The following is a 26942-nucleotide window of genomic DNA, read 5'->3' as shown; positions in this document are numbered from 1 at the left end:
ACAAGCAGATTCTCTTGTATTTCTGCCATCATTTACTAACCTCCTTAATATCATCACTTGATACCAATTTTACAACAAATCTCCCTTCTTTTGAAGTATTTGCAATGATATCTACATATTCCACTTTTATAGTTTTGCTTAATACATAGGGCCTATACCTTTCTTTTTTTTTTTTCTTCTCATTACAAATAACTGCATTCCTCCAAGAGACGCCATGTTTATTTGAAACAGCTGGAACTGGTAACCAACTGTTACCAGATTATTCTTATGTTTGTCACTATACTAAAAGCCAGGTTATGAACCGACTAAACCGGAAGCAACGTTCTGTTGCTCTCTTTGTGAGCTCTATTGCTACATAGTGGCGCGAGATTCAAAGCATGTTCAGCGTTTGTCATCGATATGTTTAAAATAACTACTGTTTATAGTTCTCGATAACACTGTCAACAATATTAGTAATTAAAATTACTGTTTTTAAGGAAGCACGAGCTAATGACGCTCGTACGAAATGCGACTCGTAATGCACGTGGTACTGCAAATGGACTGGGAAGTTTGGCTACACTGTCTCCGTGATTCCGTTGCCAGATTTTCGTTAGCAGACGACATTTTCACGTGAGGTCCAATGAAAAGCTCCGTTCTCCTTCCTCCCTCCGCCCCCCCCCATACACAACGTGTCATCGCTGCACAGGCTACCCCTCTAACCCGCACTTTCGTCTCGCCCTGGCAACTACTTCCTGTTTAGTCGGTTCATAACCTGGCTTTTAGTATAGGTGTCAAGGCAAATTCACTTTATAAAGGCCTCAATTCCAGGAGTTAAGCCACTTTTAAAACGAATGCTATATTCAGACAGTTATAGAACCAATGTTATTGAGCGGAAATGAGCTCATTTAGTGTAGAATCATGTACCTACCCATTATGCACCAATATATGTGAAGAAACCATTTTCTTAAAAATATGCCATTAAGCCCTTTCTTAAATGACTGATTCAATTATCATATTTAACGTGTATAATTCCCGGATAAATAAATTAAGTCGTAGATATTGAATATAAACAAAATCAGGCCAATAGTTAAGGATAAATCACTGAATACAGACAGACTTCATATCCATAGGGACAGTGTTTTTTGGTGAAATAAAATGGGTGATTTCGGCATTAAACCTGTCACTATTCCGGTAAGTATTTCGTGAAATAAGTTGTCAATTCGGTGAGTATTTCATGAAGTAAGTTTTCAGTTAATTGTCTTGTGTTACGTTTAATATAAAACTTTTTGTTAATTTATAATTTTTTCGTTAGGCATAGAGATAGGCTAGTAAAAGTAAGTGCATACAATATCCATAAAGAAAATACATTAGTACCGCCGATACCAAGTGGTTGTCAAATTAACTGAAATAAAAGTCGCAAACATATGTTGGTTCTGTATGGTTGTGAAACTTGGACTGTCACTTTGAGAGAAGAACACAGATTAAGGGTGTTTGAGAATAAGCTTCTTAGGAAAATATTTGGGGCTAAGAGGGATGAAGTTACAGGAGAATGGAGGAAGTTACACAACACAGAACTGCATACATTGTATTCTTCACCTGACATAATTAGGAACATTAAATCCAGACGTTTGAGATGGGCAAGGCATGTAGCACGTATGGGCGAATCCAGAAATGCATATAGAGTGTTAGTTGGGAGGCCGGAGGGAAAAGACCTTTGGGGAGGCCGAGACGTAGATGGGAGGATAATATTAAAATGGATTTGAGGGAGGTGGGATATGATGATAGAGACTGGATTAATCTTGCACAGGATAGGGACCAATGGCGGGCTTATGTAAGGGCGGCAATGAACCTGCGGGTTCCTTAAAAGCCATTTATAAGTAAGTATATTGTTCCTGTATTTCTGCCATTTTTATATTTGCTGTCTTCTAATACTGGTTGAGTGGAAGAGAAGGCTTTATGGTCTTAATTCTGCCAGTAGAAATAAATCTACTAAATAAATAGGCTAAATTAAATAAATGTCCCGACAGTAATGTTCATATTCAGTAATGCATTGTTACACATTGTTACAGGCAGTCCTAAGGGCTATACTACACGAACGTTAAAAACGTTGCGTTGACAACGTTCTTTTATAGGAACTTGGTTTTTGGTAATATGATCGCTTGTTTAATTGCATGACTATACTACACAAGCGTTAAAAATGCTGCGTTTGGTTGCGTTGCTTCGACGTTGGGAAGTTTCAACGCAGAGGTCTGCGTTGGCAACGCCATCTTTTGCAAACGTATTCATACTCCATGTGCGTCACCAACGTAACGTCAACAACAGAGTGGATATTGTCAAGCAAATGCAGTTTTTACTACCTACCGTACTCTTGGTGAGAATGTAACCATTTCGAATATACCTCCACCTAAACAAGATGACATACCGGATGGTATTATTTCTCAGACTACTTCGGGTCATGAGAGTAATGTAAACGATACCCAAACAAAATCGGGACAATCTCTTCGCTCGACAGGGACAGGAAGAAAAGAAAAATCGGAAAATATTCTAGTAACTGCAACAAGGGATGTTACAAATATATTATCAGAGAGCGTGGCCAGACAAAGACAAGACAGAGAGAATGACAAGGATGGAAACAAAGCTTTCCTATTATCATTTGTAAAAATCATGGACAATTCACCTCCAGAGCTTGCAATTGAAGCCCGTTTCAAAGTTTCTGAAGTGTTCAGAAACCTGCTTGTCGAGCAACGGGCAACATCAAGAATGTCCCAATTGTCAGATATGTCGCTGTTGAGTGTTATTGCCGATGGTTCAAATGATTCTGAATTCATTGTTAATTTCAGTCAGTACTGATTTCTGCAGCTTGTAATGTTCTTAATTTTCAACATATTATGCATAAAATAAAAATATAATCATTTTCTGCAGCTTCTAATGTTCTTAATTTTCAACATATTATGCATAAAATAAAAATTAGTAATTGCAAATTAAGGCAAATTTTATTACTTACCTTAATGTTACAACCAGCTTTACGACAGGATGAATTGATTTCCTCATTACAATATCAGTTTTCCTAATTTTATGAGAAATTAAATCCAAATGATCATCAAAACGTTTTATTGACATTCTGTAATAGAGAAAAAACTTGTCGGAATACTGTCGGTGATTTTCAAATGCAGTACTGTATAAAACTTTCCTGTCGAAAGTCTCTTAATGTTTGCGGGATGAATTCACATCTTCTTTTCCTCTTTTTTTGAGACAGACATAAATTGAACACGTCATAGCAGAGCTACATATGCAACTTGTATAACATCCATTGCAGTTCTGAAACCAAACACAGCGTCCCTAACGCAACGTGTAGTTTATACATTTTTCATGCGTTACCAACGCCTGTCAACGCAACTACGCAACGTGTAGTTTATACATTTTTCACACGTTACCAACGCCTGTCAACGTAACATTTTTAACGTTCGTGTAGTATAGCCCTAATCTGTAAAATATGAAGGAAAATATTGTTTATATTCATACCATAAGCTACGTATTTCCAGCCGCACATGGACGATCGCCTAAAACTTCCGGGACCGCAACTCGACTATAAATCCGATTCTGGACCTCACATGGACATCCCGGATGGAAAAGTTCGCGCTTATAATAATAATAATAATAATAATAATAATAATAATAATAATAATAATAATAATAATAATAATAATAATAATAATTTATTTAATCTGGCAGAGCTAAGGCCAGTAGGCCTTCTCTTCCGCCCAGCCAGACTCTAATTCTAATTGAATACAATTGGTTACATAGTTATTACATTAATATCTAGACCATAAAACAACATGAGAGTAAATAATGAAAGTTGGATAAGTAATATTAGTGTGACAATAATAAACATTGGTAAGAAATAGTGATAATAATAATAATAATAATAATAATAATAATAATAATAATAATAAAAATAATAGTAATAATATTAATAATAATAATGAGATAATATAAATATTTATTCTGTGATACACACACACACACACACACACATATATATATATATATATATATATATATATATATATATATATATAATCATTAAACACTGAGAAACCTGAAATAGCTATTATTGTTAACAAGAATTGTTAGAAAATATTTCGTTAGTCTATTCTTAAATTGGTTTGATGTCTGACAGTCCCTGACATTACTCGGTAGGGAATTCCAAAGCCGAGGAACAGCCACAGTGAAAGAAGATGAATATGAGGTTGTTCGGTGGGAGGGAATGGATAATATTGAGGAGTGTTGTGATCGTGTGTCTAGGTTATGATGGGCGGATAAATTTTGAAAACGAGACGCAAGATAGACAGGAGTGGAGAATTGCATATGTGAAAGAGAAGGGAAAGACAGTGGATTTTCCTACGATCTTCTAGACGGAGCCAGGACAACATTTCGAGAGATGGTGTTACGTGATCAGCCCGGCGGGTATTGCAGACGAAACGGACGCACATATTATGAACACGTTGTAGTCTCTACGCCGAAGTAACGCTTAGGTCAGTAAGCAGAATATCACAGTAATCGAAGTGGGGCATCACGAGCGTTTACACTAACATTTTTTTTCATGGAAAAGGGTAGAAAATTCTTAAATCGCCTAAACGAGTGGATTAATGAGAATACGTTTTTGCAGGTTTCTGCAACTTGAATGTTCCAATTTAAACTTTTATCCATATAAATACCTAGATTCTTTACTGATTCACTGAACGGAATTTCGGTGCCGTATATTTTAATCGGGGACAAATTTGGTATGGTAATAGTGCGTAACAAACGTGAATGGCCCACAATGATTGACTGTGATTTTTCTGGATTTAGTTTAAGTCGGAATTTCCGTGTCCATGTCCAGATTGAGTCCAGCTTATCGCTATTACCAAAAAAAAAAAAAAAAAAAAAAAAATACGGCCCCTGCATATCCAAAATTACTTTTCGGTATGAGGTGTTGAAAACGAGTGGAAAATCTCGAAATTGATTTTTTCATCATCATTATTATAGTTTCTCTAATGTGAATATAATGTAAAACTATAAACGGCAGGTCAGAATACTAGATTAAAAGTTAACGCTATTTAACAAAGATCCATCAAGCACAGAGGTTGACACAAGAAGCGTTCTTTACAGTCACGCGAGCATTTTGATGCTCTTGAGCAACAGGTTGAGTATGACTGCTAGAGTTCAGCCAAGGCGAAGCACCGACACGCGAGACACTGACCTGTCACATCATAGACTGACGAAAGCAATAAAGGCCGCTGTCCGCTAATTTAATGTTGTGGCAGACAATAAAGTGGTGCATTTACACAGCTGCGAAACAGTTCCTTCATTTAGACTTAGAGACAGTGGGACGTCATACAGCGACAGTAACCATTTCCTGGTACTACAGTAGAATTCTTGAACTTACGGATGTCATGTTGCGATATCTTTCGTCTGTTTGACATTGCTGAACAATTGCACATACTCATAAAATACAAACTTTGAATTGTTTCTGTGCTTTATGAATTTATAATGTTTAAAGTAGCCTCGAAAATGGGAAAGCAATGTTCGCTGAATTGTAGACATTAAGTTCAGAATAAAGTGTTTCGAAGGTTTTCATTTTAAATAGATTAATTTTGGATAGAGTTAAACTTATTCAGAGGACCAGAAAGAATATTATATCAGAAATGAGAAACTAATAACGGCAAAGAAAAAAAAAGAGGCAAAGAATTCGTAGAATTCCTGTAATTGCATGGAACGTTTAAGTGGTTAGTGGCTGTGTATTTGCGTATTCCGAATCTCAGCGCTGAGCAATCTGATGACATCACGGTGTTCCGAATTTCACCGATGGCGTCACTGATGCTCCACCGATGTTGCACCCGTGCCATGAGCTTGCAGAGATGGTGGCAGTCTCCATCAGCCGCCATCAGTGAATCTGATTGGTTCTTGTATAGGGCGGAAATTAGCAGACGAATGACATCGTGCACTGTTGTGTCATGGCGGTGTGTTCTGCTTTAGTTCTGCTGTATTGTTTGTAATGAGCACAACGTAAAAACAATATGTTAATGGCTTATGAGCGTACATGTCAACGGACCAGTTATTACTACCGGTTCAAGAAATAAGTTGTTTATGATCTCTTTTCTTTGAACGAGATGGCAGTATGGAAATTTCGCAAAATTTTGCTAGCGTAGCACAGATAACTTACACAGTCGCCATGACAGCCATCGATCCTTCCAGCAGTTTTGTTCCTATTTCGCTGCAGCGTGACGTCATTGTTGTCCACCGGTCCGGTAAGATTCGGAATACGCTGTTTGGATGTTTGTAAGTTATGTGTATGAAATAAATTATATATCATTATGGTTGTTTAAGAGTTTTAAGAATTACCAGTACCGGTACTTTATTTATATCAATTAAGCTATGTTGCGGGTTGCATCTGCTCGCTACCGCTAAGTATAAAAAAAATATATTGCGGGTTGCATCGGCGCGCTCTCGCGTAGTAATAAGATTCAGAAGCAGAAACAAAACTACCGTACAACTTTCCGCCATAAAACCATATGCAGAGTGGTTTTTTTTTTAACTTTCCAATTGCTTGTGTAAAAACGTTTTTGCGAGAATACAATAATTTTGAGTAAACGTTTCTCCTTATAGTACACCCCAAATATTTGAAGCTGTCCATTTGCTCTATTGCTGCATTTAGTGTTCGCACGTTTATCTTCTCCATTTTTCTTCCGACAACCATGGTTTCCGTCTTGTTTGCATTTATCTTCATCCCATACTGCTCACAGCTGTCATTTAACTCCCCTAGCATACCCCTTAGTATCGTCTCTTCTTCTGCTAACAACACCATATCATCAGAAAATCTTATGCATTTCATTCTTCTTCCTCCTACTATCACTTCTCCCATGTTCTGAAAAAAATTCTTCACTAAATACTCCAAGTAGATGTTGAACAGGGTAGGTGATAAAGGGCATCTCTGTCATACTCCTCTCCCTACTTCATTTCCTTCTGATATTTCTTTCTCTATCCTGATTTTGGCTCGTTGTTTCATATAAAGATTACTGAACAGCCTCCTCTCTTTCCAATCCACACCTATTTTCTTAGGATTTCCTTCAGTTTATTTCAATCCGCTTTGTCAAATTCCTCTTCTAGGTCTACAAATATTATATACACTCCAAATATCTTTCGCCGATTGTTCGTAGTAGTCCAGTATTACATCCCTCGTACCTTTTCCCCTTCTGAAGCTAAACTTCTCTATTTTAAACTGTCCTTTCACCTTAGAATATAAACGCCGATTCAGTATTCTCAGGAGAATCTTCGCAGAGTGCGGTATCAGGCTGATAGTCCTGGACATGTTACATTTCTTGGTAATGAAGAACGAAACAAATTCAAAACATCTCTTTCGCCAATTTCATACAGAACGGCCCTCCTGACAAACGTAGTTGTACCTTTTTGAACTCTCCGGCTCATTTCAGTAGTGAGCTACTGCTGTTTCTTTTAAATTTAAAACTCATTGGATTTCAGATTTCTTAGTTGAAACGCAAAGAGCATTTCGTTGAGTTTAGTGTGTTTGTTATTCTAAGAAAGCCAATAATTCTATCGTTAGTAAGAAATCTGGAAATAACTCCTTAGCGAGTGTGGTGAACATAGGTTTTCAGTGCCTAATATTAGTGTAGATAATGTTCGATTACGTTTAATTGTTACGCCAATTAAGCCAGAAGACATGCTATCACAGTCTAATATATACAGTCACGAAGCTTAATACTTACTAAATATGCAAACATAGACAGTTGAAATGTGCATCCATAGATAGTTGCTCATCACCAGGATCGCTACTATCGCCTTATCACAGACTCTTTCCCTAGCAGACCATAAAATGTGCCCAGCACCATGGATGACAACTAAGATAAAAGACCTGATGACCGACAGGGATGCCGCTTACAGAAAATACAGACGGGATAAAACTGATGACAACCTGCGAAATTACAAACGACTAAGAAATACGACGAATCAAGAAATGCGAAATACCAAACTGAAATATATGCATGGACTAATTGAATCAAATATAAACACTAGGAACATGTGGAAAAATATTAACTCAGTGGGATTTGGAAATACAAAAGGACAGACACAACAAATCAGCATCTCATTAGAACGCCTCAATGAACACTTCACTACTCCGCCAACTAACAGTACTGACCATACCACACAGCGACAGACAATGACAGAACCTCAGGAAGTTGACCCACTCAGAGACAGATTTTACTTTTCATACGTTACACCTACTGATGTGAAGAAAGCTTTTAAACGGAACAAATGCAAAGCGACAGGTTCTGACGACATTAGTATCGCAATGATAAACTTATTGACGTAATCTTACCAACACTGACACACATTTTCAACGCTTCGCTGACGACATCCATTTTTCCTAAAGCTTGGAAAAAATGCCTTTGTGCGCCCTATACCCAAAGTTAAAACGCCGACTACTCCCAACGACTATCGACCTATTAGTATTCTACCTACCTTATCGAAGGCGTTAGAGAGGATAGTACACAGACAACTCATTGACTACCTAAATAGATATGAACTCTTGGACACATATCAGTCAGGTTTTAGGACTCGACACAATACAGCGACTGCACTGTTGGAAGTAACGGAAGATATCCGAAAAGCTATGGACGAACGTAAAATTACAATACTGACGCTACTTGACTTCAGCAAAGCGTTTGACACTGTAAATATCGACTTACTGACGAGAAAATTACGATTACTCCAACTATCAGAAAGCACAGTCTCTTGGTTCTCCTCTTATCTCAATGAACGTCAGCAGTGTGTTTCCATTGGAAGTCGAACTTCCTCATGGCATATCGTTGATTCTGGAATCCCACTACTATTCACTATTTACGTAAATGACATCCCTTCGACTCTACTGCACTGTAAGCATCACCTTTGCGCAGACGATTTACAAATCTATAACCATACAACCCCTGACTCACTCAATGACGCAATACACAATCTTAACGAGGACCTTCAATCCATATCTGCATGGGCCAGAAAGTTTGGTTTGACTCTCAATCCAAGAAAATCACAAGCAATCCTAGTGGGACACCAACGTCTATTATGCAACATTACTCCTGCTCTTCCAGTCAAGTTAAACGACACAATAATCCCTTTTGCTTCCTGTGTTAAAAACCTTGGAGTTTACTTTGACACGCATTTAAACTGGAATTATCAAGTAACCCATATTATCAAAAAAGTGCTTTCCATACTACATTTGTTAAACAGCATTCGAAAATTCCTCCCGCTATCACTCAAGAAAATACTAGTGGAAACACTAGTAATGCCCCACTTCGATTATTGTGATTCTCTACTGACCGACCTCAATGTCAACCAGTCGCAAAGATTACAACGTGTTCATAATTCTTGTGTTCGCTTCGTCTGCGATGTCCGTCGCGCTGACCACATTATCCCATCCTTCCAAACTCTAAACTGGCTACGGTTAACGAACGTAGAAATTTTCATTCTCTTGTTCTCCTTTTCCAAGTCCTTCACACCTCTACACCTACCTACCTTGCCTTCCGTTTCAGTTACCTGTCATCATATCATAATCTCTTCACACGCATGCAAAACAGCCTCATACTATCCATACCAACACATAAGACTTCATCGTATTCATCATCATACACAATCTCGCTTTCGCGCTTGTGGAATACCCTACCCAGTGACATCAGAGACTGTCGGAATTTAGTAGCGTTCAAAAGCAAACATATTAAGCATTTTCTTACTGCGTAGAGTAGGTCTAATTTTTACTTAGTTAATAAAAAAATTTTCTCTCTTCTTAATGTTTACAATGAACTGTCTAGCTTTTATTAGTCTGTTAATTCTTTTAGTACTTTGATTTTTATTGTATTTGTAAATTCAATATTAATTGTAATTATAATTGTAATTGTATTCTTTATATTGTAGTTGTAATCCCTTGATAGAGGGGAAGAGAAGGCCTGATGGCCTTATCTCTACCAGGTTAAATAAATAAATAAATAAATAAATAAATAAATAAATAAATAAATAAATAAATAAATAAATAAATAAATAAAATATATATCGATATCGTGTTCTTTTAAAAAAATTAACACTTTCCTTCTACTATTGAAATATGAAAAACATAAGGTTTATATATTATTTTCATAAAATATATATTATATTCTATAAACTCACCTTCCTGGATCTTTCGGAAGAAGCATAGCTCTAACCTATTTTTCTTACAATTTATAGTACTACAAACGTCTCCTTGTCCCATATTATTATTCAAATTATTGTATTTTAGTCATTTACATTTATTACAACCCATAACGAATATTTCACAGTTAACATAGATTTTCACAAAATGCGAAATACCGCACAGTCAATGCCTTTTCGATCTAGACCAGGCTGTAATGTTTGTTCGGGTTTTCTATTTCAGTGTATGGAGCTCAGTGAAATATTATATTATAACTTTATTGCTTATCATTGCTAAGCTTTATTTAGTGTAATGTATCCATAAGTTCCGTTTACTTCTTGTTGCATAATATGTTGCAGAAATAATTACAAAACTGTGTTATTTTAATGTGAAGAGAATTTTACATGTTAACATAATCTGTTTGCGTCAACATTTCAAGTTTAGAATGGAAGCTATTTTGAGGTTTAATAAAAAAAATATATATTGTGATTTCAATTTAGCACATCTACCTACCTTAATTTTAGACAAAACATTTACCATACCACTCCTATGAAATTAGTGTACGTACAATTGTGTTATTTCGTCTCTTAAGTAGTAGATAAATACAATAATTCAGTACTCAATTGTAGTATTAAAATACAAACAAATTGAATGACCGGGGTATCATACATGACATTATGCTTGATTATAATGTATGATTGCGAATTTAGGAATGTAAGTTAAATATAGTAAACACAACCAATAATTTTCCTATCAATGACAAGGCATTAGAGATCACTAAATTTAGACAGAAAGGGGCAACTGGTACAGTAAGCATAACCTATAATTTCAACATATCTAAATATCCGTGCGGTGCAATTGAAAATTATTGAATCGTGCATAAATCAATGTACAAGAATTTCGCAATATTTAATCGAAATAAAGGCAGGTATTACACATACGAACAACGTAATTTTCACACCAAAAATAATATTACATCTTAACTCGCAAGTGAATTGTCTGAAGTGTCTCATAATCATTGTTTTAAATTTTATTAATGGAATTACACTACATTTTAGAGAAACATATGTTACTGTTCATGCATTCCAACTAATTTATATGGTTGAAACGCCGCCCTTCGTGATCGGGTTAAGCTAGTTACATGGTCTGCCTTACGGCCTGTATTAGATCACGATGGCTGTGGCAGTCTATTGTTCCTAGTACTCACAGCGCTCCAAGCGGCTAGCAACTATCGCGAGATTTGCAAAAAATCATCTCAAGCTTCGTGACTGTATATAGTAGACTGTGATGCTATTCATAAAGGTACGAGTCAGAGAGCAACAAAGAAAACGAGTATACAGCCATATAAAGTAGGTAATTTAATGGAAGAATAAGTAGAACCAGACAAGGAAAAGAAAGTGCTTTATTGCCAAATGTTCCAGATTCTTTTACTTTCTAGTTCAGAGATTCTCTCCGTTACATGTTTCATGGCTTCACTTACAGGCCATGTCAACCTTGAAAACAGCAGATACTGCACTGACGAAAAAATGTTATCTACAAAACACCACTACATTTAGGGTCTTGTGAGTATTATCTGCCCTGAAACCTTCGATGATATAATGAACACTGACGTTTGTGGTCATGGAATTCATGGAAAAATTAACGACATTAGTATGACGGAAGTTTACTTCCAGCAAACCACACAGTAGACCTATCCAAAGAGTCCATAAAATCCATTTTCGGTTTCTTCGTTGACTACAGACTGTCAAGAATGTGTGGCCCCCATACCATAGAACAGCAGCGTGGAGTTAGGACAGGGCGTGGTGTTGTGTGTAATGTTACGGATTCACAGTGTGCTGCATTTGTGGGTCTTTGACTAACTTAGATAAGGCATTTGAGGAGCGATTGAGTGAAATAGAATCCCTCCAGCTGGATTTTCAAATATTCATGTTCTCATTTTCGGTTGATATATCCACAGTTCCCTCCACGCTTACTAATAATATTTTTTTAGAATTCACTTTTTACTTTAAATTAAATTTTCGAAAATTTGAAAATTTTACACATATTATTTCATAACTCCACAACCATTAGAGATGGAATTCTGAAATTTTGTACACTGATTTAACATGTATTTATGCAAAAGGTACACTACAATAATGACCATTTATTTGAAAATAGAAAAATTAGGTCACAAAAGCTATGTAAATTTTAATATATTTTATATAGGACAAATAAAAAATTAATTGTATTAAAATAAAATAAACAACCCATGTATTGTGGGTCCCTATCACCACGGCATGGCGCGTCCTCAGGTTGCGGATCGAGGATACGGCTTCCAGATATGGAGGGTAGCTGTGAATATATTGAATAAGCAGTCGCGGACAGCCGATGAGGGGTGGTCCTCCAGCTTGGGGGTTGGGCGAAGGGCTAACAACCCATCACCGTTAAAAACAGCTTGTTACGAATCCTTCAAATAAGCACGTATGAGCGAATCCAGAAATGCATATAGAGTGTTAGTTGGGAGGCCGGAGGGAAAAATACCTTTAGGGAGGCCGAGACGTAGATGGGAGGATAATTTTAAAATGGATTTGAGGAAGGTGGGATATGATGGCGAATGGATTGATCTTGCTCAGGATAGGGACCAATGGCGGGCTTATGTGAGGGCGGCAATGAACCTCCGGGTTCCTTAAAAGCCAGTAAGTAAGTAAGTAAGTAAGTAAGTAAGTAAAAAAATAAACAACTCTGCACGTCTGAGATTAGTCTACTTTTCAGAAATAAGTGTTTACTACATGCAGGAAAAATGTTAAAGATGATAGGGTGGTAGGTTATTTTACGACGCTTTATCAACATCTAAGGTTATTTAGCGTCTGAATGAGATGAAGGTGATAATGTCGGTGAAATGAGTCCGGGGTCCAACACCGAAAGTTACCCAGCATTTGCTCATATTGGGTTGAGGGAAAACCCCAGAAATACCTCAACCAAGTATCTTGTCCCGACCGGGAATCGAACCCGGGCCGTTAAAGCTGAGACCATAACAATGTTATGGTTACCAAATTATATAACTGGTTTGAAAAATATCATTAGTAAACTTTTTTTATACTTTTATCAGATATTTAAGTTCTATTAAGTCTTGTGGTACCTTGTAATTTTTGTCCAATTGTGAGTTCATTTTCTTATAAAATTTTAGAAGTTTAGAGCATGCATTTTCTGATAATATTTGTGGTCGTTCACGTACATATACCCTTAAACTGGAATTAATATATCAGAAAATGTGACAGCTTTCTTGAGGTGAAGTCCAAGATAACTGAAGATATACTGTAATTACATTCTATCATTATATCTCATCTGATCGTTTTCCACGTCTGCACAGGATGCAGCAAAAACAATGAGTATGTTTGGTACGACGTACTTATGTGAGCAGGTTTTCTCTGTTCTAAAAATATGATTTGTATGAATGTGAGTGTAATTGTGAGTGTGCCGGGTTAATATTAATTAACCAATCATCAAAATATAAAATACATCAAGACTGTCGCTGGGCAGTAACCTGAACACACGTTTCAGCGTCACATTGTTGACAAGTAACTCAATCCGTTAGCACAACCATAAAGCATCTAATAGATGCTATAGAGTTACCAACAACGGGGGAAAATATATATATATATATATATATATATATATATATATATATATATATATATGGAAACTCAGCCACAGATCACAGCTAAGCGATAAGCATTTGACATCTATGATTCGGCTGCATTCGAGTAGATCGATTGTTCCAGATATTACTCGTCTGGTGGCACAAACACACATGTAATGGCTAGCATTTTAAGTTTACGGCTATTCCTAAAACACTGTTTCTGTTTAGAATTTATTTTGCCAATGTAAATGCAATAAATTGATTTATATTGTTTATATTTTGTTTGAAAGACGATCCTACATCCTCATCGTCTTGCCCCGCTGACTCCGTCGAGTTAGGGTACGTACAAGTTGGAGCAACGATAAACGATAAAAGAAATGACCTAGCGACGCTTTGGTATTATCAAAGAATGAAGTGTTCATATCGGAGCAACGAGGACGCGGGAAGCGAACATTTTGATTTATCAGTAGAAGATATTCTATGCATCCACTTAATGAGAGAAGACTATAGGAAATATCAGCTGCTAAGTTCAAGGTTAATATAAGTTAAATACGTACAAAATTAAACCAGTTTCTCATCCCAAAGATAGTATAAATTCGTTGTGTTGTGACTGGTTCTTGTGATCACATAACATATGACCAATAAATACACAACTGATCAATTTGCCAATATCTACAATAATTAATTTAATATGCCGAAATAATAATAAATCGATTAATATTAGGATATATTGACAAACACCGGTAATTATACAGATTAATATTATCTTAATCAGACAAGAGCGAAGAAAATGGTACTTTTCTTTTTCGTCGTTTTTATCGTGTATCTTCGCTTTTATCGTTACTCCAATATGCACACCTTAATGACAATGCATGCTTCAATTCTCCCTGATATAGTATCGCTGCTTCTTTTATCGTTTATCGTCGCTCCAACGTGTACGTAGGCCTACCCTTAAATAGAAGCGAAATCTACTCGTTGCCTGGTCCACTTATACCTGGCCAGTCTTCACCCACTCGCCTCGGGCGAGATTTGAGGGCGTTCCCGTGAGCACCCCTCACTTAAAGCACGAATAATATTTAAGGGGAGAGGATGGTATTTTTTTTAACTTTTTTCCTATTTGGTGTAAAATATTAATTTTTTGTATGTAGAGAGCTCACAGCGGTAGGAACTCAACCAAATATAAATATTTTGAAAAACAAAATTATTTGGGGGGCCCAATTTTGAAAAAAAAAAAAAAAAAAAACCTAATGCAGGATTGTACTAAAACTGATATATCTAAACCGTTTGTAAAGATAGATTCAAACTTTTTTTGCAGTGTATTTGCAAAAGCATGTTCTACAAACTCTCTGTAACAGAATTTTGATATTAGCCCCTACGTTTTTAAAATAAACAATTAAAATTTAATAACAATTTTCTGATTTCCTTTCTTGCAAACAAACGGACGTATTTTTAAAATGAAATCAATTAACAAAATTCTGTTACAGAGAAACGTTTCCTAATAGTCTAAAGTATGTGTGTTCTAAATTTCATGCACGTATCTTTAATAGTTCAGGAATTATATCCATTTTTGTCTGGTAATGTAGCAAAAAAAAATAATAAGTTACTGGAAACCGATAAAAGTGGGCGTGTGATTTAAAAATCCATAGCGCAGGAAGTTTAAAAATGACGTCTCAACATCCGATAAGGGCACAAATACCCAAAAAATGGTATTCAATGCATTCCAAACATATAAAGAGCATATTAAAGGATTTTTTTTAAATTTAATTTACCGGAAACAACAATAAAAGTGGGCGAGTGATTTAAAAATCCATAACGCAGGAAGTTTAAAAATGGCGACTCAACATCCGATAAGGACACAAATACCCACAAAATGTTATGCTATGCATTCCACACATATCACAGAATATTTTAAAGAAAACAATTTTTTTTAATTTACTCATTTTTCACCAAAAAATACCATTCTCTCCCCTTAATTGTTTTCTTCGGGTGGATAGCTAATGCACAAAATAACCGAAAATTATGGTCAAAAAATTTTGTTTCGCTCCCGCAAAAACAACATTTACAATTCCGCACAATTCATCTGATAACGTAATGCCAAATTTATTCTAACCCATTCTGTACTGGTGAAGATGGCGCTGATGAATGTGTGTTTGATGTTCGGTGTAGATGGCGCTGAACAGGGGCGGGGGTTCGATGTCTCCATAACCACAGTTGGAAGGAAGTGCTTGCTGTGTTAGGAAGTGAATTTAAAGTGAAATGTCATTTATAAGAACGGTCACAAATCGTGGCGTGGAATGCATTGTTAAGGACGATTTCAAATATAGAAAACAGCGTAAAATGAGTACGGGAAATATTTCGTGGAGATTCAAGGAAAAGAAATGTACCGCAATTTTACGGACTAATGCAGACGTTTGTGAAATGGTGTAATATATACGAGAGACTTGCTTGATTATGAAAATAAAAGCGCTAGGACTATTGAATCACACATTTTGCGGGAAAATTGTAAAAGGAAAAGCGTGTGAAGAAATTACTTTACAATCCAGTAAAATAATACGGACAGAATTATCGAGGTAAGATACTTTTAATACTCAGAGAATGGAGACATTCAAACTTCGATTAGCATTGTAGAGTACAAAGCCCGAAGGAAACAGATACCCATTCACCTCGCAATGTAAATGAGACATTAAAACAGTTAAACAGTTTAAATATTTTAACAAATCGGGGCGAAAGGTTCTGTTTTGTAGACATCGAAAATAAGGCAGTAATTTTTACTTGTGAACGAAATTTGCTGTTTCTATGTAGTAATGCGCGTAATATATTAGCGGATGGAACATTCTACGTTTCACCAAAACACTTTCATCAGGTTTATACTATACATACATATACTACTACGTTAGGGTACGTCCAAGTTGCTTTTTGTTTACTGTTATCGAAAACTATATCAGCTTACGAATGCATGTGGAAACGAATTCGTGATTTGTGTAGTGATAATTTTAATCCTGAAACCATAGTTTTAGATTTTGAATTTGCTGTTTATAATGCAGTCAGAAAAGTGTTTCCTAATATAACCATTAAAGGTTGCAGTTTTCATTTAGACTAGTCGTGGTATAGGAAGATACTCGACCTAGAACTTCGCTCTGAATATACCAATCGTAATTCCGAAGTAGGAAAGCTCCTGAAATAGGCCTATATGTTTGGTTTAAAGTGTGTACCTCCATGCTCAGTAAGGGATGCGTTTGTTGAGTTGCTGCTAATTACAATCAGTTAACGAGATTCCTAGACTATGTACTTGAAAACTACAGTATGTAAGTGAAGATGGTAAATTGTGGGCCAGTGTACCAGCAGATGAAATCAGAAAAACAAATGGGGCGGAATCGTTCCATCGTCATTTGAAACGACAATTTTACAAAACTCATTCCTCTATCCATGAATTTACGGAAGTGTTAAAGCAACTGCAGAATGAAAGTATCTTTCAACACAGTGCGTTATAACAGAAAAACAAACAGACGTGACCAAGATAATCATCGTGTTGCAACTGAACTATGGAGGAAATCTCAAAGTGGTGAATTATCACTGCTGTAATACGTTAAAAAATTGCAGTTCGGTTCCAGCTCATCGTACTGTAGACAAACGGCATACCGGAACAATCACTGGAGTGTGCTTTAAAGGTAAGTTGTTGTACATGTATTAATTTAAAGATCTATTAATTTAGGGGCTTGAAATATTTTGCGCATTTGCAATCCGTCGTTTTGCGGGAAAGAAAATATGAAATTTTGCGAATTAACAGTACCTATTTGCGTAAAAGTAAGCCGCCGTTTTCTTCTTGCGTGAAATGAAGTGATAAATTATATAGTTGGCATGTCCCCAAAACTTTTTATGTCAAAGCAATTTATTAGGCTATTATTTATATAATAATTTCAGTATAAAAATAAAAAATGAAACAATTTGGGCCTGCAATGTCTATCACGATAGCTCGAGAAAAATTAATGGAACAACTGGATAATACGCACGGCAGACCAATATCGATAGTCGACTCTACTCGCTGGCCACTAGTAACCGGGCCGTACCGAGCCGTATCAAACAAAATATAATCGAAATGGTGGTAGTCAAATTCGCGACTATATTCTTAAATAATTCACTCCATTAGTCAAGTTCAAGGTTTTATGTAGTACAACGGCGGTTTTTTGAATGCATTAAATGAAAATGAAGATGTAATAAGATAATAAACTAGGTTATCACAAGGAAATTAACAGGAAAAAAGATGTGTTTCACGGAATACAATTAAAATGATGGAAAGTAAATTTCCGGTTAATGTTCGCCAAAGCGTAAAGTACGTAATTATGACGGCGTTGCTGTTTTATTTCTGGCCTATAGAAAAATACCTAGCCTTTTACGAAAAAAAAATTTAAGGACCATGAAATTATTCACCGCTTTCATTATAGGCCTATTATTTTTTAACAATATTACGAATCAAAAACTGTCATATTATATAATTTTAACTACTACATGGACGAACCAAATCAAGCTAACCTAACCTAACCTAACCAAAGCTAACCTAACCTAACCAAAGCTAACCTAACCTAACCAAAGCTAAGCTAACCTAACCAAAACTAATCTAACCTAACCAAAGCTAATTTAACCTAACCTAAGCTAACCTAACCTAAGCTAACCTAACCTAACCTAATCTAACCTAACCTAACCTAACCTAACCTAACCTAACCTAACCAAAGCTAAGCTAACCTAACCAAAACTAATCTAACCTAACCAAAGCTAATTTAACCTAACCTAAGCTAACCTAACCTAAGCTAAGCTAATCTAAGCTAAGCTAACCTAACATAACATAACCTTCGTAAATGCAAGGCCTGTAACCGGAGCAAGAAGGGATCTCAATCATTTAATCTGCAAGTACACGCAAAAATAAATTCAAGTAAGGATCACGCTCCCACTGCATGAGAGGTCCGCGCATGCGCTACAGCAAAACTGTTTCTGTCCCGAGCCTCTCATCTAAGGCACTCGTCATAATTTACTCGCAATATTTACGCAAATACACATTGTCGCTAACAGTGGTGCTATCTCTCAATAATGTTCAGAACGAAGGAGGTAGACAGAGAGAGAAAAAATTTCTCCCGCCAACTACGCCACACACCAACGTCACGTTCTTATGTTGGTGACATTGTGTATTTACTTAAATTTGGTGCTAAACGTAACGGCACGGTTCAAAGTGACCGTGCTAATTCTCCAGTATAGCGAAATTAATTTATCTCTGTCCGTTACGAAAAAGAAACAGAGACTTACACTTTAGTTCCCTCAAAAAATAATGTGTACCTATATGATTATACATAAAATTGAAAACCTTATCAGAGAAATAGCTTAGGGTGCTATGCATAGACATTTCGCTAGCCCGCGCCCGCGCCCGCTAAACTAGCCCCGCCTATCGACTGATTACTTGTACAGGATTCATATCATATCACATCGCTAACACTGGTTCATGAATACAAAGAACGTTAGTTCGCTGATCATCCACCGGAAGCCCGCGCTAAGAATGTCTATGAATATGACCCTTAGACTTGAAGATGAATTAATTTTCAAACCTAACATTGCCCTAGCCGTTATGAACATAAAGGAACGACAAAGAGACTAAACTGATGCAAGGAGGAGGAACTTGGGATTTAAGAGCTCTGGGAAACGCATTGAAGTGTCAGAATTTGTTCCTCATCTCAAAGCCACGTAAGATAATCAGAGGATGTGTTCATGAATTATTTTCATCTTAGTAATTTTTTTCACAAGTATTAGAATGTCATAAATGGCGGATACGATTCCATATGAACTGTACACGGCAAAAAGGATGAATAGAGTTGCCGGAACATTCAGCGTCATATCACAGTCTACTATATACAGTCACGAAGCTTGAGTTTTGAGGGTGCTAGAAACAATAGACTGTGACGGTACTTGCATTGCCTGCAATGAGGCGATATTAGCGATCCTAGTTGTGAGCAACTATCTAATGTTTGCATATTTACTATGTATTGAGCTTCGCGACTGTAGCCTATATACTAGAACTAGACTGTGGTCATATGCCATTGTTGTATGAAGCTTAGAAGACAGAATGGATCTACCTGGTACGTAAACACAGAAACAAAGCAAATACAGTGTCAGTCTAGGAGTATACGAGTGTATAGAATACGTCAGTCGTGGCGAAAATGTGACTCACGAGCATATTGTGGCTCGCAATGATAGCTCTGCATTTCTCTTGCTTCCTAACGCTCACAACCCCCACCCTTTCACTCACTGGAGTGAAATTCCGTTCCATTTGTATTTGTCTCTGACCTGCGAGTGGCATATCGCCGCAATGTCTCTCTCGAAACCTGCAAAAACGAAAGTTTAAAGTAGGATGGGAGGATGCATTTTTTTTCTGCCAATATGATGAGAATATTAAATGTATGATTTGTTCACAAGTATTACGAGGAAACGGCTGTACAACATAAAATGGCATTACACTACATGTTACTGATGAAACCTTCTGTACGTCGATCATTTTTCAGCAAATGTACGAATGATGCTGTTAGCTCTTCAATTTGAACTCACAGATTTACAATGTGATATTAAATGAAAGCTAGATGTAAGGACTTGACAAATGTTGAACTTTTAAAATCTTTTCCAAAAAATAAATATCCGAAGCTTGTTGAAACCGTGTTCGCTACAACTTACGTTTGCGAAAAACTATTTTCAACAACGAAAATAGTAAAAACCAAATTTAAATCACGACTGACACACAAATACCTTTGTGATCAACTACGACTGGCAGTAAGTGACATAATTCCTGATTTTGAAACTCTGTCGCAGAGACATTCTGAAGACAGTTAACTTTAGGTTGTGATAATTTGTCCTGTGTTTTATTGTTCATTTTTTTCTTCGTTAAACGTATTAAACATTAGTTTGTAGCTTTGTACTGTATAAAATTATATTTAAGTGCTTGACTTCTTTAGCAACTCAAAAGCATAAACCTCAGATATTATGTATAACTGAACATCACATGAAGCAACAGGAAATACTACAACTGTCTTTACATGGATATGTATTAGGTTCCCATTTCTGTAGACATGTCTTCCAAAAAGGGGGTGCCTGTATTTTTATCAGAGAGGATCTATTATTTAGTAAAATTGATATATCTGATTTTTGCCTTGAACAAGATATTGAAATCTGTGGAATACAAATTGGTTATGAGATATCAAATTTAATTATCTTATGTGTTTATAGGGCGCCAATGGGAGATTATAAGAAATTTACAACTAACTTAGATTCATTATTGAAAAGACTTTATAAACCACATACCGAATTTGTAATCTGTGGTGACATAAACATAGATTATCTATCAGAAAGCTCACGTAAAAGAAAATTAAACTCACTTCTTGAAACTTATAATCTTAGTCACACAGTAAGTTTTCCAACCAGAACACAAGCTGGAAGTAGTACTGCCATTGATAATATATTTATAGATAAAAGTAGATTGAATTCCTATTCAACAGTACCATTAGTCAATGGCCTGTCTGGTCACGATGCACAAATTCTAAGTGTTTTCAATATGAGTGAAAAATTCCAAAGTGTTAATCTAAAAATAAAAAAAAGGATTATAAATGCTGAATCTCTTCATCATTTAAATACATGTCTACAAAATGAATCTTGGGAAAATGTATATAGTACCGATACCATTGATATTAATACTAAATTTAATGCATTTTTCACTACATTTACGAATTATTTCAATGAATGTTTTCCAGTCAAGGTGGTGAAAAAATGTAAAAGTAAAAACACGTGGATAACTCAGGGAATTAAAATATCATGTGCTAGAAAAAGGAATCTATATTTAATGAGTAGGAATAGTGATGATCCTCATGTTCTTAATTACTACAAGAATTACTGTAAAACTTTGACAAAAGTTATAAAAGATGCAAAGAAAATGTATCTGAATGAAAAAATACAAAATTCAGATAATAAGATTAAAACTATTTGGGATATTATTAAAAATGAAACTAATCGATATTCAAAGAGTGAAAATATTACTTGCATTAAAATCAATGATAGTAAAATAGATAACCCAAAATCAATTGCAAATCATTTTAACGACTTCTATATAAATATTATTCAGAACTTAAACATTCAAGATTGTGCAGAAGATGCTGCACTTGGTTACCTAACTGATGCATTTAACACTGAGTTTTTAGGTCTCAAATTTATTCCCACTACCGCAGCAGAAATCATGCATGTGATAAAACAACTAAAAACAAAATATTCCTCTGGATATGATGAAATTCCAAGTAAAGTTCTGAAAGCTTGTTCTGAAATATTATCCCCTCCGTTAAGCTATCTATGCAATTTGTCAATGCAATGTGGTATTTTTCCAGAAAGACTCAAATATTCAATAGTAAAACCAATATACAAAAAGGGAGATAAATGTACTATTGCTAATTACAGACCCATATCATTATTAACAACATTTTCAAAAGTGTTTGAGAAAGTTATGTATAATAGATTATATCATTACCTGGAGTCCAACAATATATTAGTTTTAGAACAGTTTGGATTTAGAAAACTAAAATCGACAGAGAATGCTGCTTTTAGTTAGGTGGATGAAATACTAAATTCATTAAATTCGAAACTACATGTAGGTGGGATTTTTTGTGACTTGGCTAAAGCATTTGATTGTGTAGACCATAGTATATTAGTAAAAAAATTGAAGTTTTATGGCATTAAAGATGAGATGTTGGGTTGGTTTACATCGTACTTATCAAATAGAAAACAAAAAGTAGAAATAAATGTACCAAATAGTCATAAAGTTACTTATTCAGAATTTAGAAATATTAAACATGGTGTTCCGCAGGGGTCAATTTTAGGTCCATTGTTGTTTCTAGTTTATATTAATGATTTAGCCTTGACCATAAACAATTCATCCCATGTAATTTTATTTGCAGATGATACAAGTGTAATTATTTCAAGCAAACAATACGATCATTTTATAAACACTTCTAATACAGTGCTGAATCTAATGAATGAATGGTTCCATGCAAATAAACTAGCACTTAATGTTGATAAAACCAGTGCAGTCAAATTTAGTACACACAATAGTGCTCAGGTTTCCTACAGTATTCGATTAAATGGAACTCATCTCAAAGAATCTATAAGCACAAAGTTTCTTGGTTTAGAATTGGATAATCACTTGAACTGGAAAACGCATATAGAATGTATTACTCGTAAATTGAGCTCTGCCTGTTATGCATTAAGATCCTTATCTACTATTGGTGATATAAACTTACTCAAAATGTCATACTTTGCATATTTTCACTCTGTAATGAAATATGGCTTAATATTCTGGGGTAACTCGTCTGAAGCTAAACACGTTTTTGTTTTACAAAAGAAAGCTATAAGAATAATGGCCGGTGTGCATAAAAGGACCTCATGTAAAAATATTTTCCGAAACTTAGAAATCTTGACTTTACCTTGTGAATACATTCTTTCCGTAATGATGCTGTATATTAAGAACCAAGATAAATTCAGTACTAATCAAGACATTCATCATTTTAATACAAGACATAAATCAGATCTTCATCTACCCTCTGTTAGTCTAAGCTGTTTTAAAAAAGGAGTTCGCTATTCATGTATAACAGTCTTCAATGCACTGCCTAATTATCTTAAAGATTTGAAGAACAACGAGAAAAGGTTCAGAAAAGAATTAACCAAATTTCTACATACTCATACCTTCTACACAATTGATGAATTGTTTATGCTTGTGAATTGAATTATTCTACTTAAATGACATGTACAATTTTATATAGCTCAACTAAAATATGTTTTTATATTGACTTAATCTGTTTACTATGTATTGTATTTTTTGTTTAGCATAACTGATGAATTGTATGTACTGTAAATTGAATAGTATACTGTATAGGTCAACTGATGAATTGTTTAAGCTTATAAATTGAATTAATCTACTTCATATGAATTGTATAGCTTAACGAAAATAAGTTTGTAAATTGAACTAATTTGATTGTATATGTTTGTATAGTTTGGCTGATGAATTGTATATGTTCTTAAATGATTACTAGTCAGTGTAGCTCTACTGATGAATTGTATACAGACCTACTGTAAATTGAATGGTAATATGTATAGCTCAACTGATGAATTGTTTATGATTATAAATTGAATTAATCTACTTGATATTAATTGCACAAATTTGTATAGCTTAATGAAAGTATGCTACTTTGTATTGTATATATTTGTATAGATTTGGCCGATGAATTGTATATGCTTTAAATTGAATAGTAATCTATATAGCTCTACTGATAAATTGTTTGTTTGTAATTTGAAGTAGTTTGCATGATATGTATTATCAATTTCTGTATATCACAACTGGTTGAATTGTTTATGCCTTAAATTTAATTAAATTGTTTTGTATTATAATATAGCTCAACTTATGAATGATCGTTTGCGTTTGCAAATTTAATAATCTGATTGGCTATGTATTGTATACTTTTAGTAGAGCCATCGATGTTGGTCAGTCGACAGACTCGCTGGGCTGCTGATCCGGAGCTGCGTTCGGGCTTGGGTTGGACCCCCCTTTGGACTTTGGTTTCTTCGGAGGTTTTCCCCAGCCGTGGGACTGAAGCCGGATGGTCTATGGCGAGTCCTTGACATCAACCCCTTTGATTTGATTACCCCCTTTGATTTGATTACCTGGTTGGGTTTTTCCGAGGTTTCCCCCACCGAAAAGGCAAATGCCGGGTAATATTTTGGCGAATCCTCGGACCTCATCTCATCTCACTACATCTCGCCAAAATGTAAAAAAATGTAAAAAAATGTAAAAAAATGTAAAAAAATTGTACAAAATTGTAAAAATTGTAGAAAATTACTAAATTGTAAAACTATAAAAATTTGTAAAAATTGTAATTGTAATATTGTAAAATGTTGACATGTTCCACATCTTAAAGCTTCATTGCTCATGTAAGATCTATGGAATAAAATAAATGAATGAATGAATGAATGAATGACGTAAGGAAAATAAGTATCCGTTAATAAGTCAGACAGTTGCTTCACTTCCCCTTCGGGTGTTCGCCCCCCCCCCCCTCCATACGTGCTATGCAAGTTGCAGGTTACACAGTGGCTCGGCGCACGATTACATTTTCGACACAGCTGGTATACGTTCATGTACAGGAAGAAAAGACACAATGTTATAAGAGAGTTTATTTTCATCAACTTTGAGATCAGTCTGAAACTTGTCACATGTACTGCAAGTGTCACGGCGTGGATATCCAAATGATATGTTAAATATGGTGTTGAAGATCTTTCTTTAGTATTCATAAGACACATCGGAACGACCTTGTGAAATATACATTTCACAATTTTTTTATGTTGAGATTGTCGGGAAGATATATTCGATCACTTTTTCGCTGACCATAATGACTTTTCCGTTCCTTGAATGATTTAATGTGGTTGAGCACACTTTCGAGGACATAATCAGATATTTTGTTGTGATGATTATGATGTTTGTCTCGCTGATCTTTAGGTGGCATACCTGTAGACTTGAGAGAGTTCTGTAGTTCCTGAACACGCTTGTAAGAGATCCCATGCAAGGAAATGAATGCTTGCAAACACACTGGTATTTCGTCCATGTCGTTAGATTTTAACATCTTTACCTTATAAGAATACTTCCTATAATGTAATTTAGCTGCTGCAAAGGAATATTTCAGAAGGTCCATCATAAGAGGAAGTAAGCCTATTATTTCAACAGTCAATGAACTTTTATTTTTATATGAGAATTTATTTTTTATGACTGTACCTCGTGCCTCTTTATTACTTATCGAAGCACCTAAAACATATCAATATTTTTTCCTTAAGAATTTATGCTCATTAAAGGCTTGATTTAAATAGCTATTAGGCTATATTATAACAATTTATTTGGTTTTCTTAACTCTATCATTCATTCTCTTCTCTTATATATTATATTACTCTAATAGTTATTAAGTTTAATAGCCTATCATAAATTGTATGCATTAAATAACATAGACCCTATGACTACATCACAGTCTACTATATACAGTCACGAAGCTTGAGTTTTCAGGGTGCTAGAAACAATAGACTGTGACGGCACTATTTTGCATTGCCTGTAATGAGGCGATATTAGCGATCCTAGTGGTGAGCAACTATCTGTTTGCATATTTACTACGTATTGAGCTTCGCGACTGTATATACTAGACTGTGACTATCATAACAAAGTACTAATGCATTGCAAACTCTTTGCTGCGAGTTACCACTGGAGTAGGAGGGTAGTAGAATTGGGGACAACTCTCCTTGGTTGCCGCTCCTTCCTCCGCGCAAGAAAAGCACACGAAATATCATGTGCTCGAATGCTTATTCATCCTTCTTGCCGTGTAGTCTTCATATTTATATCAACTTTACGTACTGGTATTCGTAAAAAATGAAATAGTATTAGAAACGAATACATTATGATCTTGCCCATAGACTACAGCGTGCTCACAATATCTGCGTTCGTTTCGCTTGTAACATTAGAAAATTCGATCATGTAACACCGTCACTAGAATTGTCGTCTTGGAGTCCACTTAAAGAAAGAAGATTCTTAAACTCTCTCTTATTACTATTTAAAATCATCCACACCTCCACACCCTCTTACCTAGCATCTCGTTTTGTTTATCTTTCACTACCTCGAACCCGGAACATGTACCTTCTCTCTATTCCTTCTACTCATCATCTTTCAGCATATCTATTCCACGCCTCTGGAATTCTCTCCCTGACCATGTCAGAGACTGTCGGACAATATCAAAATTCAAATTTAAATTAAAAAATCACATTCTAGTTCGTGGAATTGCTTGTTGAACACATGTCAGGTTGCGCAACTTCACCTTAACCCATGACATATAGTAAATATTGTAACTATGCTGTTGTAAAATTGAAAATAAATATGTAATGTATTTATTATTATTATTATTATTATTACTACTACTATTATTATTATTATTATTATTATTATTATTATTATTATTATTATTATTATTATTGTCAGTTATCAATATCATCATTGCTATCTCTGTTTTCTTTCTTTTTTCTTGTATTAGCTCGATG

General features: G+C 35.3%; 1 protein-coding gene across 1 annotated transcript in view; it reads right to left on the bottom strand.

The window, feature by feature from the left end:
• Nucleotides 1-26942, bottom strand: part of LOC138703431 (5'-3' exonuclease PLD3-like) — a 270911-nt gene that overhangs the window by 72413 nt on the left and 171556 nt on the right. The window lies entirely within an intron of this gene.

The sequence above is a fragment of the Periplaneta americana genome, chromosome 7 (genome assembly GCF_040183065.1).
Source record: "Periplaneta americana isolate PAMFEO1 chromosome 7, P.americana_PAMFEO1_priV1, whole genome shotgun sequence".
NCBI classification, from domain to species: domain Eukaryota; kingdom Metazoa; phylum Arthropoda; class Insecta; order Blattodea; family Blattidae; genus Periplaneta; species Periplaneta americana.
The sequence above is the reverse complement of the archived record's forward strand: the minus strand, read 5'-3'. Positions and strand labels throughout refer to the sequence as shown.